The sequence below is a fragment of the Musa acuminata genome, chromosome BXJ2-9 (genome assembly GCF_036884655.1).
Source record: "Musa acuminata AAA Group cultivar baxijiao chromosome BXJ2-9, Cavendish_Baxijiao_AAA, whole genome shotgun sequence".
Taxonomy (NCBI): Eukaryota; Viridiplantae; Streptophyta; class Magnoliopsida; order Zingiberales; family Musaceae; genus Musa; species Musa acuminata.
Genome location: NC_088346.1, coordinates 22681764 through 22700281, shown reverse-complemented (window position 1 = coordinate 22700281; position 18518 = coordinate 22681764).

Here is an 18518-nt window from a genome sequence, read left to right as displayed (position 1 = left end):
ATCTGTTTGATCTTGCTACTATGCTTTTTCTATCCAAATTTCTATAAAATTTTTATGACATCTTTGACACTTCCTAACAGCAGATTTCCCTTTGGTTTTTTCAAAAAATTCTCAATATAAACCATTGGTCTTTTACGTCAAATCTGCTATACTTGAAAATCTGTACAGTAAAATTTCAGCCGCATAGCACTGTTTGTTTGATCTTGATACTACATTGTTTCTATCCAAATCTCTACAAAATTTTTATTATAGCTTTGAAACTTCCTAACAGTAGATTTCCCTTTGGTTTCATCAAAAAATTCTCAATATAAACCACTGATCTTTTACGTCCAATCTGTTATACCTAAAAATCTGTGCTGTAGAAAATTTTAGTTGCATATTGTTGCCTTAAACCATATATTTGCAATCTTTTTTGAATGAAATTTCTTATACACTTCATAGATCATCTTGGCTTCCATCTAAGATTGATCTATTAAGAAATTCATCTCTAAAAACGATTTTCTGTTGCTGCAAATTTTCGTCATAACCCGCTGAAATTTTTTGACGAGAATTCTGCAATCACAACTTGCACCAATTTCCTTGCTGTTATACTGCCGAAATTTTCTTGATTAAATTAGATATCCTTGCTGTCATATAAAATGTGATTTTGCTATCAATTCCCTTCTCAATTCTCTCAAGTTTTTGGTGGAAATTACGTCGAGAAACCGTTGTTTCTTCGACGACAATTCTACTCTTACAAGACAGCACATACTTGCTGCAACTTCCACTGATTTCTATCAAACCTTTGCTACCATCTACCACAGATCCAAAACATTTATCCATAGCCCTAAAATATCACTAAACCACACCCTCAAACTGCACCCAAAATAGCCACAAAACAAGCCTAAATCATAGCCTACATCCATCGATCCACCAATCCTTTCGACCATCACTTCTCTCAACTATATATGCCTTTAACCTGACAACAAAAGAGAGATCTTAACATCATAGATTTGGAGGCATATACTATGACATCTAAGGAGGTAATCAATGCTAAATTCGAAGCCTTGGAGGTGCGAATGGAGGATAAGATTCGGACGCTCTTTACCGAACTCAGATTGGGCCGACCACTAAGCCCGAAAAAATCATATCATGGAGAGGGCTTTGGCCAATCGCACCAGGCTCGAAGAGATGAGTTCCAAGGGAGGGGAGGCTCTATAACTGAACCCAACTATCCATGCATGAGAGTGGACTTCCCTAGATGGGAAGAAGGAGACCCGATTGGTTGGATCTCGCGCGCAGAGTGATATTTTCAGTACCACAAAACCGCGGATGCATCTATGGTGAAAATTACAGCTATACATCTTGAAGGGGATGTGCTATACAGTGGTTTGACTAGTTTAAACATACTTATGGAGTCCTTTCATGGCAACAATTCAAAAAAGGAATGCTGATCCGCTTCAGACCAATCGATTACGAGAATATTGATGGACAACTAGCAAAGATCCGACAAACTTCCACCATTCAGGAGTACCAAACCAGGTTTGAAAGGTTATCTAATCAAACTCATGATTGGTCTCAAAAACAGCTATTGAGGGCTTGAGGCCGGAGATCCGAAGAGAAGTTAAAGCGTGACAACCGTATACGCTTATGGCAGCCATCTCTTTCGCACGACATCAAGAGGAGCAATTGAACCATGAAGCTCGGAGGACTAGGGTCGCTCCTCAACCAGTAATATTGAAGCCCTCAGCCCCCCCTACTATTGACCAAGTCCCTACACCAAAGAGGTTAACAAGAGAAGAGCTTCGGGAGCGATATGCGAAGGGGTTATGTTGGCATTGTGACGAGCCGTGGAGTCGTGAGCATTGCTATAGTAAAGGAGGACTTCTTATGATTGAACTGATAGAAGAAGAGGTTATTGAACATTCAGAAGAGAGCCTTGAACATAAAGAAAAAGATGCAAAAGAAGAGCCACAACCGACTGAAGTTACGGTACATACACTAGCTAGCTACTTAAACTCGCAAACGATGAAAGTTGGAGGCCTTCTCAAACAACAACCGATCACTGTTCTCATCGACACGGGCAGCACTAATAACTTCCTAAACAATAAGGTTGCTATCCATATAAACTTACCTTTTGAGAATTGCAGCAGGTTTGTCGTTAAGGTCGCCAACGGACGGATTTTGAAGTGTGATCATAGGTGCTCGCAGGTGAAACTATTGCTGCAGGACCAAGAGATAATTACAGATTTCTTCCTCCTCCCTCTTGATGATCATGAGGCCATACTCAAAATTAAATGGTTGATGACATTAGGTGATATTTCTTGGAATTTTATGCAACTATTTATAAAATTTTACAGTAAGGAGAAACAAGTGATACTGCCTGGGAAACGTGAGGGCGACGTAACGATGATTTGCACACAACAAATGGAGAAGGTTTTGCATAAAGCATGCAGGGGCTTTTTGGTACAACTTGAGCAGCAAATTAAAGGAGAGCCAATAGAATTTGAAGTTCCAAACCTATTTCCTTTGCTTGCTGAATTTTCAGATATATTTGACGAGCCGCACAACCTACCTCTTAGTCATCAGCAAATACTCAGCCATATCAGTATCCACATCACCAGAATGATGAAATAGAAAGGATTTTAAAAGAGATGCTTGAAACAGGAGTTATTCGGCTAAGTTGCAACCTCTACTTTTCACCAGTACTACTTGTACGCAAGAAGGACGGAACATGGCGAATATGTGTTGATTATCGAGCTCTCAATGGCATAACCATCAAGAACAAATACCTTATTCCAATAGCAGATGAATTGCTAGATGAAAGGGAGCACAAATCTTCACAAAGATGGACCTTCGATCCGGGTATTATCAAATACGAGTGTATGAAGAAGTCATACCGAAAACCGCCTTTCGAACACACAACGGCCACTACGAACTATTACTTTCTTCAACAAAAGGTGAAATATTTTGGGCATATCATATCAGAGGAAGGCGTGACGGTGGACCCCTTCAAAATTGAAGCAATGCAAAATTGGCCTACCCCGAGGAACATAAAATTGCTACATAGCTTTTTTGGTTTAACAGGCTACTACCGTAAGTTCGTGAAAAACTATAGAAAGATTAGTTCACCACTTACTTCCTTACTGGAAAAAGATGTCTTCCAATGGTCGGACAGAGCCTCCACTGCCTTCGACAAACTTAAGGCAGCCATAACGACGATACCGGTGCTAGCGCTACTAGATTTCAACCGACCCTTCATCATTAAGGCCGATGCATCTGGAGACAAAATGGGAGACGTTCTCATGCAAAATGGTCGACCACTCACATACATTAGCAAGACATTGTCTCCCCCCTATCAAAACATATTAACATATGATAAGGAGATGCTCGCCATTGTGCACGCAGCAATGAGGTGGAGATCGTACTTGATCAAGCGACACTTTCAAATCAAGACCGACCATAAAAGCCTAAAATATCTCTTGGAGCAGAAGATATCTTCCCCCGAGCAGCAAAAATAGGTAACAAAACTTCTTGGATTTGATTATGAAATAACTTACAAAAGGTGGAAAGAGAATATTGTTGCAGATGCGCTTTCGCAACTACCTAAGCAAGCTGAATTTTCGGTACTTTAACTTCCAACCAGCGACTTACTTGAGGATATTAAGATAGAATGGCAGGAAGATTCGGAGACCAGTAAGATACAAAAAAAATTAGAGGAAGCACCAAGCTCCGTGGCTCATTACAATCGGGACTCAAAAGAATTATGCTATAAGGGACGCATTGTGCTTGTGACAAATTCTACTTGCATCTTCAAGAGTAGATTTTGGACAAAGTTATTCCATATGCAGGGTACTAAATTGAAAAGGAGTACGACATATTACCCACAAACCAACAGCCAGACGGATGTTTTAAATAGGTGCTTGGAGACAACCCAAAGCCACCCACCAAATATGACTACCCAAAGAGAACTCCAGACATAGCCAAGTGCCATTATTGATCGACGGATCCTGACTCGATGACGACGACCCATGAATGAAGAGCTAATACTGTAACATCCCCCATTTAAAAAAAAAAATTAGTAAATGCTTGTTTGTAAATATGAGGATTATTTAATAATTTTTTTATTAAATAATATTATATTAAAGTTTATGGCTAAGGACCTAAGAGTAAATATTAAAAGTTTGAGATGATTTATAGAATATTCAAAATTGAGTAAATAAAAAAATAAAATAAAATGGAGGACATGTGTCATTAACAAGGATGAGCCACTAAGCATTTATTCTAAAGTCGACACCTAAACCCCCATGCATGCTTGCCACCTCACTATTTTAGCATGAGCCAAACCTAAGTAATTTAAGGCACCATTAAAAAGAAAATTTTCAGCCAATGTTAGTTTGAGGAGAAGAAGAAGAAGAAGAAGAAGAAGAAGAAGAAGAAGAAGAAGAATGAGAAGAAGAAGAGGAAACTTTGTTTGAGGTTTTGCATCAACTCCCTATATTTGGGAATCAAACTGATCTAAGGCAAGTGTTCTAACCTCTTCCTACAGAATTCCTAATCTCTGTTTTCCTTTTAATACTTAATAATTCAAAGCCATCTTTCCTTTTGATACAAAGCCATGAATCTGAAATTTTCGGTAATCTGACTTCTATACATTGTTTTGGATCGAACTTTTAGCACTAAACTCTGATTTAGTCAAAGCCTAATCCAATTGAAATTAGACTCAAATATCTTTATTTTGACACTGATATTGAATGATTTGGAGTTTAAATGCCTACTAATACTTCTATTTCAATTAACCCTACAAATTCTGCAAAATAGAGACTGAAATTTCTGACCTTTTGTTACTAAATTGCTCATAACTCTCTAGTGAAAATTCTGAATTATAAAAAACTTAGTTATTTTGAAACTATATTCCCATATCTTTCTTTTGACATGTAATTTAGTAATTTTGAAGTACGTTTGCCTTCTGAAACATCTGTTTAAATTGACTCTATCAATTCTGCAAAACAGAGATGATCAATTCTGATCTTCTATTACTAAATTGCTAATAACTCTCTAGTAAAAATTCTGAATTATGAAAAACTTAGTTCTTTAGAAACTAGATTCGCATATCTTTCTTTTGACATAAATTTAGAAATTTTGAAGTATGTTTGCCTTCTAAAACATCTGTTTAAATTGATTCTATCAAGTCTGCAAAACAGGGATGATCAATTCTGACCTTCCTTTACTCTACTAATTGTAACTTCCTGTTAAGAACTCAAAAAATTATAAATCTGATTTCATCCGAAAATAGATTGATACAGCTTTCCAATGAAATCTATTTTTAGTGATTTGGAGCAGGCTTGGTCACTCAAACAATTAAGGAATTGTACCATTCAAATTCTATCAGAATTGAAAACTTTGTTGGGTTTTGCCTATTCAATTTTCATCCTATTGGAAATATGATTTCTGCTAAATTCTTCTTCAATTGAACTTTATATTTAGTCCTTTGAAATTCTTGTATTGTTCATCCTGAAATTATTGTATAACTGAAATTTATTATGTAATGCTTTGTTTGTATTTCCTTGTTTGATAAAGGCACATGCATATCTTCGTTGTTCTGCATGTGCTTCTGATATGTGTCAATGTTATTGTTCATACTACCCTTTTGTACTCTGGTATCTTGTGCGATATTGTGAATCTTTGCCAGAAATGTTAAAGGGAGTTATGCTTAGAGCCCGCGATTGCTCTGTCGGCCCCAGTGACTTTACTCAAACGTGGGTGGATGGAGCTCCCAGACGTGGGAGACTTATACTTGGTGGTCATCTAGAAATGGATGATTCACATTATATATGTGGTCCCACAGCGCCCTCTATATTTATTGATATGATATCCAAAGCTTTGTTTATGAGTTCATATTATGCTATGGATAAAAATGGAATGCATGCTACATCAAAAATAACATACAGCTTGTGTTTATTATTCGGTTCACTTGTTATACTTTGAAGTGTTTCGTTTGTCATTATTATGCCCCCAAACACTCTTATGCCTTTGATATGCACCTAAATGCTTCATGTGCCATTTGATACATGCCTAAATGCTTCTTTTGCCAATGAAATGCTCCAATTTCCTTTCTCCTATTGTTATGTCTAATGCCTGTTTTTGAACGAGGAAAACCTTTGTGATTTTATATCAAATGAGATGACTTCAAATGAACACTTGTATTTCTACTTTTGTAACTTGATACTAAGCCTACTTGAACTTCTCCTATCGCCCTGGATATGTTAGACTCTTGCTGAGCTCTTTATGCTCACCCTATTGCTATATAAAATTTTCAGGGTGGCTTGTCACGCACTGAAAAGCTAGAATTAGGTTAAAGCAGTGAAAGTCTAGAAGATTTTTGAGCTAATTTGTTTGGATGATGGTTTTTGTTGTATAGTAAACTTTACTTCTGATGTAATGTTAAGGATCTGTTGATACTTATGTGTTGTAAAAGTTTAAAGGACCACTCATGTGTATGGAATGATAAGTTTAAGTTGTATAAGTATAAGAACTCATGGTAAATAATTATCTTTTTTTGATTGTATATACTTCTATGATTATGGATTTATGTTGTGGTTGATGTTTAGTTGAGTTGCCTTTGGATTTTGTGAATCTCTGAGTGAAGTGGATTATGATTTATGTAACGTACATGTTTATGAATTGTGAATATTGATTTTTGTATGATTCTTAGTATCCTCAAATTGTTAGATTGGATCTTGGATTGAATTGATGATAAATTATAATATTAATGATTTTAGACAGGGTCACACTTCCTGAATGTGATAATTCAGGGGGGCGTGACAAAGTTGGTATCAGAGCATGATTTCAGGATTTCTAAGAATTTTGATATGCTAGATGTGTAATAAATTATGAGGTTTAGTGATTTCTATTTAGAGACTGATCAAAAGTTTTTTTTTTGTTGTTGTTATTTTTAGGAAGCAAGGCTAACAAGATCATCTGGTTCTCCTATTGCATCTACTTTTGATCAATTGAGTGGAATTATGATAACTCTAGAGGCGATGACACAAGTAATGCAACAACAATTCCGACAAGGAAGAAATGATGAAGGTGGGAATTCAAACCAGACTAGGTTGGGAATTGAATAGTTTAAGAAGCTTAGTCCACCCAGTTTTGGTGGTGAGCCTGATCCAATGGTAGCAGAACAATGGATGACACGGATGGAGAAAATATTTGATGTTTTAAATTGCCCAGATGATAAGAAGGTTTCTCTTGCTACCTTCATGCTAGAAGGAGAGGCTGAGCACTGGTGGCGAACCATGAAGAGGATTTCTGAAGCTCGATAGGAGCCAATCACTTGGAAGGTATTTACAGAAAAGTTTAATGATAAATATTTTCCAGATTGTATCAGAGAGCAGAAAGAATTGGAATTCCTGAATCTCATCAAGGGAAATTTGACAGTAGCCAAATATGAGTCTAAATTCACCGAGCTCTCTAGATTTGCCACACATATGATTGATGATGAATATAGGAAAGCAAGAAGATTTGAAAGAGGATTAAGGTCGGCAATAAGAAGTCGGATATCAGTTTTAAAACTCCAAGTATACACTGATGTAGTAGAAAGAGCTTTCATACTTGAAAAAGACTTGGAGGAGATCCAAGAAATCAGGGACAAGAATAGCAAGGATAAGTTTGTTGGTAAAAGTAAGAGAGGAAATGAAGCAGAAAGAAGTAACAAGAAGGTAAAGGTACCTAGATTTGAGGAAGGAACTCCATCGCAAAGAACTCTATCGTGTACAAAATGTGGACGTAATCATGAAACTAGTGAGTGTTTTCGGGTGACTGGAGCCTGTTTTGCCTATGGAAAGTTAGATCATAAAGTCAGAGACTGCCCACTAAACAAGAAGAAAGAGCCGCTACTCCCTAAGCTGACAACCCATGCTAAAGTATATGCTATCACATAACAAGATTCCAGAGCCTCTAAATCAGTGGTTGAAGGTATTCTACATGTTTCTAATAGAAATGCAAAAGTTTTGTTTGATCCTAGCTCCAACTTGTCTTTTGTTTTACAATATTTTGCTTGTCACTTGGGCATTCAACCTAAACCACTGGATTATTTGCTACACATAACTACTGCTGTTGGGGATTCCTTGACTACAAATCTGGTTTATCTATCTTGTTTGATTTCTATTAGAGAACATGAACTCCTTGCCGATTTGATACTCCTAGAAATCCAAGGTTTTGATATTATACTTGGCATGGATTGGCTATCTTCCTATCATGCTACTATTGATTGCTATACAAAAATAATTACTTTCTGCATACCAGATCAGTCTATATTTTACTTTGAGGGTATTCGGCATGATTTGCCTCCTTGCTTGATATCAACACTTCAAGCTTATCGTCTTATGCAGAAGGGTTGTTTTTTTACATTGTGTGTGTAAAGGAGCATTCAAATCAAGAAACTCACCTAAATGAAATTACAGTGGTCAAAGAGTTCCCTGATGTATTTCCAGACGAATTGCCTGGTTTACCTCCAGATAGAGAGGGAGAATTTGCTATTGATTTGGTCCCTGAGATAGCCCCAATATCTAAGCCTCCCTACAGAATGGCACCACTCGAGCTCGAGGAATTGAAGAAGCAAATACAAGAGTTGTTAGATAAGGGTTTCATTCGACCCAGCGTCTCACCGTGGGGTGCTCCAGTGCTATTAGTTAAGAAGAAGGATGGGACGTTGAGACTTTGTATTGATTATAGATAGTTGAATCAAGTGACCATAAAAAACAAGTATCCCCTACCCAGGATTGATGACTTGTTTGATCAATTGCAGGGTGCACAAGTATTCTCCAAGATTGATCTAAGATCAGGTTACTATCAGTTGAAGGTCAAGAAGGAGGATATTCCAAAAATAGCCTTTAGGACTCGATATGGTCACTACGAATTTTTAGTTATGCCTTTTGGCTTGACTAATGCTCCTGCAGCTTTTATGGAACTGATGAATAGAATATTTCAGCCACTCTTAGATGATTGTGTAATTGTATTCATTGATGACATATTAGTATATTCAAGAAGTAATCAAGAGCATGATATACACTTGAGAGATGTATTATCTATACTAAGAGAAAAGAAGTTGTATGCAAAGTTCAGCAAATGTGAATTTTGGTCGAAGGAAATTGCTTTCTTAGGCCACGTGATTTCAGGAAGGGGCATATCTGTTGATCCAAAGAAGGTGGAAGCAATAGTTAATTGGGAAGTGCCAACAAATGTAACCAAAATTAGAAGTTTCTTGGGCATAGTAGGTTAGTACAGGAGATTTGTGGAGGGATTTTCTCAAATTGCTCATCCCCTTACCAAACTGACTCAAAAGAATGTGAAATTTGAATGGAGTGGTGATTGTGAGCAAAGTTTCCAAGAATTAAAAAGAAGATTAACTAGTGCCCCTATTCTCACTATTCCAAGTGGTAATGAAGGATTTGTAGTTTATACTGATGCTTCAAGAAAGGGCCTTGGATGTGTTTTGATGCAAGAAGGGAAAGTAATTACTTATGCTTTAAGGCAGCTAAAGAATTATGAATTGAATTATCCGACTCATGATTTGGAATTGGCAGCAATCATCTTTACTCTAATGATTTGAAGACATTACTTGTATTGGCGGACATTTGATATCTTTACTGATCACAAGAGTTTAAAGTACATTTTTACACAGAAGGAGTTAAATATGAGGCAGCGAAGATGGATAGAACTTCTGAAGGATTATGATTGTACCATCCGTTATCACCCAAGTAAAGCAAATGTTGTAGCTGATGCACTTAGTAGAAAATCTACAAGTTTTATGGCTAGTCTGGTTGTGAAGCAATGGAAGCTATTAGAAAGAAATTATGATTCGAATGTAATAAGGAAAGGGCAAGACTCAATAATGTTGATGGCCTCTATCCAGGTGCAAACTGATCTCATTCAACAAATTAAAGAAGGACAACTATGAGATCCACATTTAATATACTTGAGGAATGAAGTTGAAAATGGATTGAAGTTGAATTTTCAAATTTCAGATGATGGCCTATTGAGATTTGGGGATAGAATATGTGTTCCAAATGACTCAGATATCAAGAACCAAATCTTGAACGAAGGCCACAATTCAAAGTACACTATGCATCCTAGTAGCACAAAAATGTACAGAGATCTCCAAAGTCATTATTGGTGGAAAGGTATGAAGAAGGAGATTGCAATATATGTTTCAAGGTGTTTGACTTGTCAGCAAATCAAAGCAGAACACCAGAGACCTGGAGGTTTGTTACAACCCTTAGATATTCCTGAATGGAAATGGGAATGCATTACTATGGACTTTGTTTCAGGACTACCCAGAACCTCTAGAAAGCACGATGCTATTTGGGTCCTTGTTGATAGGTTAACCAAATCTGCACATTTCTTACCAATCAATATGACTTATTCTCTTGATAAGCTTGCATATTTGTATGTTGATGAAATAGTAAGACTTCATGGTGTCCCGAAGGAGATTATCTCAGATAGAGACTCCAGATTTCTTTCTAGATCGTGGAGGAGATTACAAGATTTTATGGGCACCAAAGTAAAGTTTAGCACTACCTATCACCCTTAGACCGATGGTCAATCTGAAAGAACAATTCAAGTACTTGAGGATTTGTTTAGAGCCTATGTTATGGATTGGAGAGGTGAATGGGATAAAGATATTTCTCTTATTGAGTTCACTTACAAAGATAGTTACCATTCAAGCATTCAGATGGCTCCTTGTGAGGCATTGTATGGGCGAAAATGCAGAACGCCTATATGTTGGGAGGAAGTTGGTGATAGAAAGTTGTTAGCACCAGATAAAGTACAAGAGACTACTGAAAAGATTCAGGTTATCATAAAAAGGCTAAAGGCTGCTCAGAGTCGGCAAAAGAGCTATGCTGATAACAGAAAATGAGATATCAAGTTCCAAGTAGGGGATTTTGTATTCCTAAAGGTCTCCCCTTCCAAAGGCGTTGCAAGATTTGGAAAGAAAGGAAAGTTAAACCCAAGGTTCATTGGACCTTTTGAGATCCTTGAAAAAATTGGCTCTATCGCTTATATGATTACCTTACCACCATCGATGTGTCATATTCATGATATATTTCATGTGTCAATGCTCAGAAAGTATATACCTGATCCCTCTCATGTCATTGAGTATGAGCCGATTGTGATTGAGAAAGACTTATTTTACAAGAAAAAGCTCATTCGGATTATTGATAAAATGGAGAAGATATTAAGAAATAGAATCATTATTCTGGTTAAAATAATTTGGAAGCATCATTCTACAAATAAAACGACCTCGGAGCTAGAGGAAGAAATGAAGAAAGCTTATCCTCATCTTTTCGCCGAAAGAGATATGACAAATTTAGAGGACTAAATTTTCTTTTAAGGAGGGAAGAGTGTAACATCCTCCATTTAAAAAAAAAATTAGTAAATGCTTGTTTGTAAATATGAGGATTATTTAATAATTTTTTTATTAAATAATATTATATTAAAGTTTATGGCTAAGGACCTAAGAGTAAATATTAAAAGTTTGAGATGATTTATAGAATATTCAGAATTGAGTAAATAAAAAATAAAATAAAATGGAGGACATGTGTCATTAACAAGGATGAGCCACTTAGCATTTATTCTAAAGTTGACACCTAAACCCCCATGCATGCTTGCCACCTCACTATTTTAGCATGAGCCAAACCTAAGTAATTTAAGGCACCATTAAAAAGAAACATTTCAGCCAACGTTAGTTTGAGGAGAAGAAGAAGAAGAGAAGAAGAAGAAGAAGAAGAAGAAGAAGAAGAAGGAGAAGAAGAAGAGGAAACTTTGTTTGATGTTTTGCATCAACTCCCTATATTTGGGAATCAAACTAATCTAAGGCAAGTGTTCTAACCTCTTCCTACAGAATTCCTAATCTTTGTTTTCCTTTTAATACTTCATAATTCAAAATATTTCAGCTTAGTACCAAACCCTTCTTTCCATTTGATACAAAGCCATGAATCTGAAATTTTCGGTAATCTGACTTCTATACATTGTTTTGGATCGAACTTTTAGCACTAAACTCTGATTTAGTCAAAGCCTAATCCATTTGAAAGTAGACTCAAATATATTTATTTTAACACTGAGATTGAATGATTTGGAGTTTAAATGACTAATAAGACTTCTATTTCAATTAACCCTACGAATTTTGCAAAATAGAGACTAAAATTTCTGACCTTCTGTTACTAAATTGCTCATAACTCTCTAGTGAAAATTTTGAATTATAAATAACTTAGTTATTTTGAAACTAGATTCCCATATATTTCTTTTGACATATAGTTTCATAATTTTGAAGTACGTTTGCCTTCTGAAATATCTGTTTAAATTGACTCTATCAATTCTACAAAACAGAGATGATCAATTCTGACCTTCTATTACTAAATTGCTAATAACTCTCTAGTAAAAATTCTGAATTATGCAAAACTTAGTTCTTTGGAAACTGGATTCGCATATATTTCTTTTGACATAAATTTAGAAATTTTGAAGTATATTTGCCTTCTGAAACATCTGTTTAAATTGATTCTATCAAATCTGCAAAACAAGGATGATCAATTCTGACCTTCCTTTACTCTATTAATTGTAACTTCCTGTTAAGAACTCAAAAAATTATAAACCTAAGTTCATCCGAAAATAGATTGATACAGCTTTCCAATGACAACTATTTTTAGTGATTTGGAGCATGCTTGGTCACTCAAACAATTCAGGAAATGTACCATTCAAATTCTATCAGAATTAAAAACTTTGTTGGGTTTTGCCTATTCAATTTTCATCCTATTGGAAATATGATTTCTGTTAAATTCTTCTTCAATTAAGCTTTATATTAGTCCTTTGAAGTTCTTGTATTGTTCATCCTGAAATTATTGTATAACTGAAATTTATTATGTAATGCTTTGTTTGCATTTCCTTGTTTGATAAAGGCACATGTATATCTTCGTTGTTCCGCATGTGCTTCTGATATGTGTCAATATTATTGTTCATACTACCCTTTTGTACTCTGGTGTCTTGTGGGATATTGTGAACCTTTGCCAGAAATGGTTAAGGGAGTTATGCTTAGAGCCCGCGATTGCTCTACCGGCCCCATTGACTTCACTCAGACGTGGGTGGATCGAGCTCCCAGACTGTCACGACCTTAGCTGGTTTTGCCTAAGGCGTGCGGCACCCTCGCGCGTCCGTCCGCAAAGGTCAGCCTCCCCGAAGCCTCCCATTGTCCCTTAGGACCAACAAAAGAGAGAACGGGTTAAAAGAACGCCTCAATCGGGATCCACAAGCAAACATGTCCGAAAAAAACACTTCATAGACAATGCAAATTACAAACAGACTTTACAAGCTCTGAATAGTTGCACAACAAAGGGTAAAATGGTCCATTACAGACCGAAAAGCTCTCGAACGTGTCCACATGACACAACCTTTATTTACAAGCCTAAAGAGGCCACCAACCCAACTAAAATGGGACTTATAAGCCTTCGGCCGCCCCTCTACCTGCTATACAAGGCATGAACATGCCAAAGACAACGGACAGACATAAGTATTACATCCAACATCTTGTTTAGAAGTTTGTCCGTTACATTCTCCCCCACTTATCCCTTCGACGTCCTCGTCGAAGCCATTGTGAACACTGCAACTCTTCGCCTTTGCTGAGTCTTCAATCTTCTGCTCCAGCTGCAATGCGCCTCCTGGCTCCCAGCTGCTCTACGCTGCTGTTTTTGAGTAGTCGACCCTTTAATCCGCCATGCTGCTACAACTCACCAATGACTCTGACTCTGTTGGGGGGGTTGGCTGAGTTGTGTTGATCATGTCGATTCTTGCGGATCCACCAAATGAAGGAAAAGACCATCTTTACTGCGCCAGTCTCTAAAAATTTCCACATGCTGCTTGAACTGGGTGGATGCTTGTTGGAGCTTTAACGAGCATCGCCTCGCAAACTTCTGAAGTTTTGGGTCCTTCCTCCACAAAATTTGCTCATTGACTCTTCTTTCAGTTAGTTGTCAAATCCAAGTAGGTTCGCATCAGTTCCGCTTTCGATTGGCATTTCGTTGGGAAATGAAGCGGACGATCTACTCTCAGTAGCACTGATCACCGTTGGTGAGGATTTGACAACTATTGTCTTCCATTATCTTCGAAGGGTCTTTGAACTTGTGCAGAGCTCCTCTGCTGGATAGATAAGAGAACTGGGGTACTCGGTTTCGCCCATTCTCTTAAGAGTTGAGAAGGCAAAGGTTACTTTGACTTCGCCCGCCTCCTCGAGGTTGTACTTCATGCATCGAGCTGGTTACTAGTCTTCGCCTGCTCTTTGCTCACACTTCTGAAGCACTTGAAGTGTTTGCACTCCTTGCGTTGAGTTGGCTACTGTGATTCACCTTCTCAATGCCATCGAACTTCTGGAATGCGGGAAGTTTTCACCCCAACTTGGAGTAATTCTCTGATAGATGAGGTCGCCTTTGGGATTGTACCGTCTTCTCCATCAACCCTGCCGCCTACTCCACTGAGTAGCAAAGGTACAGCACCGTGTACTGCCTGCTTCGTTCCTTGGTCGTGCACTCTTGCATGACCCGAAGTCCTTCACTTACGGCATCTTGATGAGAAACTTGTTGACACCGGTCTTACGAAGTTTCTTGGCCTCTGCCCTTCAGCCTTGTCTCGGTACTTGGAGATTGCCTCTGCATGCTCCACCTCCTTGGCCCCTTTCACGACCAAGCGCTCTCCCTCCATGAGAGCAAGGGATCAATGACTTGCACGGAAGTCCCGCCTCTGCGGTACCATGGCGCTGCCATGCCCATGGCCCTACTTTCCGTCGCCTCGCCTCTGTATCCCTTTTCTTCACAATCAGTAGAGATGTCTCCATGGCACTCCTCTGAGTCCACCTCCATTCTAACTGATGCTTGATTTTGGGTAGCTAAGTCCCTCTGGACTCGTCGTCGCTTCCTCGCCCCTTTCGACCCCCTGCTTCAACACTACTATGTTCTCCAAGCAGTCCGTTTGGTCGATGGAAAGACAGACTGCAACTCTCATGCATGGCCTCTGCCATCACGTTGTAGAGTTTGCAGCGATTCTGTTCTCCTTAGCTTCCTTGGTAGCAACGTTCGCTTACTCGACCTTGTCCTCTGACTTGTCGGGCTCCCTTAAGCGAATATGAGCTCTGGAGCAGTCCAACTCTCCAGCTGCTTCGATCATACCTCTGCATGATCAAGTCCCTCCCATGGAACTCACTGGTACTTGCATTCGAACTTTTCCCTTGGTGGAACCCAGCCCCCATATGCTGATGACCAAGGTTTTCATCCGATGCAAAATTCGGTGCACGCCCGGAAGACCCGCCTCTGCGGTACCATGGCCTTCACTCCTTGAATCCATAGCCCTTCTTTCCGTCGTGTTGTTCACCAAAGCGGAACTCCCAGTAGCTCCCGATCATACCTCTATATGATCTCATCCCTCACGGGACTGATTGTGTGTATCGCATTGCCACGAACTGTTCCACCACGATCCGCTGCACCATGTCGCCTCCTGGTGACATCTCCATTGCCTTTTGATCCTTGTGGAATAAACTCGAATTGTGAACCCTTCATGTGTGGCCTCTGCCAATACATCGCAGGGTCCCTTCCACCTTCGATTTTGTTCGCTCCTCTGGCAATCGATCTTCATCCACCCACTCCTGGGTCACACCTAGATGAAGCACCGCTCTAGGATAGTCCGTCGCCTAGTAGCTCTCGAAGTCCACCGACTTCACTGATCTGTGCACCATTGTCTGGATCCTGGGCCTCTGCCCCTACCAGCACAATCTCCGCTGCGCACTGCTTCCTTCATAGCAACTCAAATGGCAACACTGTGGCATATTCTTCAAGAGTACTCGCCTCTGCGTCCTCTTGCCCCGTGCTAAGGCCTTCTGAACCCAACTTCGCCTCTGCAAGTTGAGTCGCCTTAGTTCCTCCATCAAATGCTCTTCCGAGTTAAGGTGCATGTGCCGCGAAACTCCCTTCGTCTTTGGCACCATGCAAGATGAGTCCGCTCCGTCAGAAAGAAGGACCCATGGAACAACATGATCCTACCCTTGCCTCTGCAAGAGTTCATGTCTTTGACCTCTGTCTAAGGAAAGCACTGTGCTTCTGCTCCATGTTCCAACTTCACTGCTGGCTCCCTTCATGCGGCTTGGGTACTTCGCCAAGTTACACCCAAGTTGCTCCGCTCCTCGTTCTTGCATTGAGTCGATGGTGGCCCTCGCGCCCACCATTCCACGGGTCAGCCCTCCCTTGAGTCCGATCTCCATATCGACTCTAAGTGTGCCTTCATTTAAGTTGCTTTAGGTCGCTCCCCCACTTGATCTCGCAATGCATCCACCAATGCATTCTCTCGAGCGAGATCATGCGGTAACTCCTCGTTGCTTGCTCAGTCCATTGAGCTTCGTGGGGTTGTTGTTTGTGAGGTACTCCTCCTCAATATGTGAAGTCCGTCTCACATGATTCTCCCTCTGGAGTGCCGAGACTTATCCCTCCTGGATAACTGTCTCGTTGGAGCAACATCTCTCTTCGTTTTGGAGACCACCATCCCCTTGGACTACTCCGATCTGCTGAACAAACTGTGCATTGTTCTGCCTCTTGCAAACGCACTTGCTAGATTGCGCCTCCACGTCAATACAGCCACCACTGCACCCCTCAAGGCCTAGCAACATGCTGAACTCGTTGCACACTTCAGCCTTCTACGGACGTATCCTTTGCATGCCGAAGAGAAAGTTTTAATGCTCCATTGGCGCCGAGTCTCGGCCGCCTTGGGATGGCCACGAACATTCCATTGTCCGCATATAAGCCCATGCATGAGTACCAAATTCTTCGAGTTAGCAATTCCCCTCACCTCTGTGAGCTTTGCATTACTCTTTTGGTCGTTGAGCAACTCATTCCACCTTGGATGGTCTCATTCTTGCCAAGCGCCTCGCCTGCCTAGAGCACCATCAAGTATAGTTGTCAACGTTGAGCCGTAGCTCAAACTCAGCCATCCCAACCTTTGTGCGCTCCAAATTCTTCCAAGCTTGCCTGTTCTCGTGGTGCCTCTTGCGCGAAGGGTTGGCCATTCCACTGAATGCCAATGTTAGATGCCCGCTCCTCTGAGCGACTCTTTTCTCTACATCTCCACGCCCGTTTTCCCTCAAACGGTCGCGCGTGCGCTGACTGCCCTCAACGCAGCCCCGCTAGGTCCCCCACGTTTGCATGTCAAGTGTTTCTATGAGTGCTTGTCCCGCTCTGATACCATAATGTCACGACCTTAGCTGGTTTTGCCTAAGGCGTGCGGCACCCTCGCGCGTCCGTCCGCAAAGGTCAGCCTCCCCGAAGCCTCCCATTGTCCCTTAGGACCAACAAAAGAGAGAACGGGTTAAAAGAACGCCTCAATCGGGATCCACAAGCAAACATGTCCGAAAAAAACACTTCATAGACAATGCAAATTACAAACAGACTTTACAAGCTCTGAATAGTTGCACAACAAAGGGTAAAATGGTCCATTACAGACCAAAAAGCTCTCGAACGTGTCCACATGACACAACCTTTATTTACAAGCCTAAAGAGGCCACCAACCCAACTAAAATGGGACTTATAAGCCTTCGGCCGCCCCTCTACCTGCTATACAAGGCATGAACATGCCAAAGACAACGGACAGACATAAGTATTACATCCAACATCTTGTTTAGAAGTTTGTCCGTTACAAGACGTGGGAGACTTATGCTTGGTGGTCATCCAGAAATGGATGAATCACATTATGTATGTGGTCCCACAGCGCCCTCTATGTTTATTGATATGATATCCAAAGCTTTGTTTATGAGTTCATATTATTCTTTGGATAAAAATGGAATGTATGCTATATCAAAAATGACATACAGCTTGTGTTTATTATTCGGTTCACTTGTTATACTTTGAAGTGTTTCGTTTGTCATTATTATGCCCCCAAACACTCTTATGCCTTTGATATGCGCCTAAATGCTTCATGTGCCATTTGATACATGCCTAAATGCTTCTTTTGCCAATGAAATGCTCTAATTTCCTTTCTCCTATTGTTATGTCTAATGCTTGTTTTTGAACGAGGTAAACCTTTGTGATTTTATATCAAATGAGATGACTTCAAATGAACACTTGTATTTCTACTTTTGTAACTTGATACTAAGCCTGCTTGAACTTCTCCTATCGCCATGGATATGTTAGACGCTTGCTGAGCTCTTTATGCTCCACCCGTTGCTATATAAATTTTTCAGGGTAGCTTGTCACGCACTGAAAAGCTAGAATTGGGTTAAAGCAGTGAAAGGCTAGAAGATTTTTGAGCTAATTTTGTTGGATGATGGTTTTTGTTGTATAGTAAACTTTACTTCTGATATAATGTTATGGATCTGTTGATACTTTTGTGTTGTAAAAGTTTAAAGGACCGCTCATGTGTATGGAATGATAAGTTTAAGTTGTATAAGAATAAGAACTCATGGTAAATAATTATCTTTTTGTAATTGTATATACTTCTATGATTATGGATTT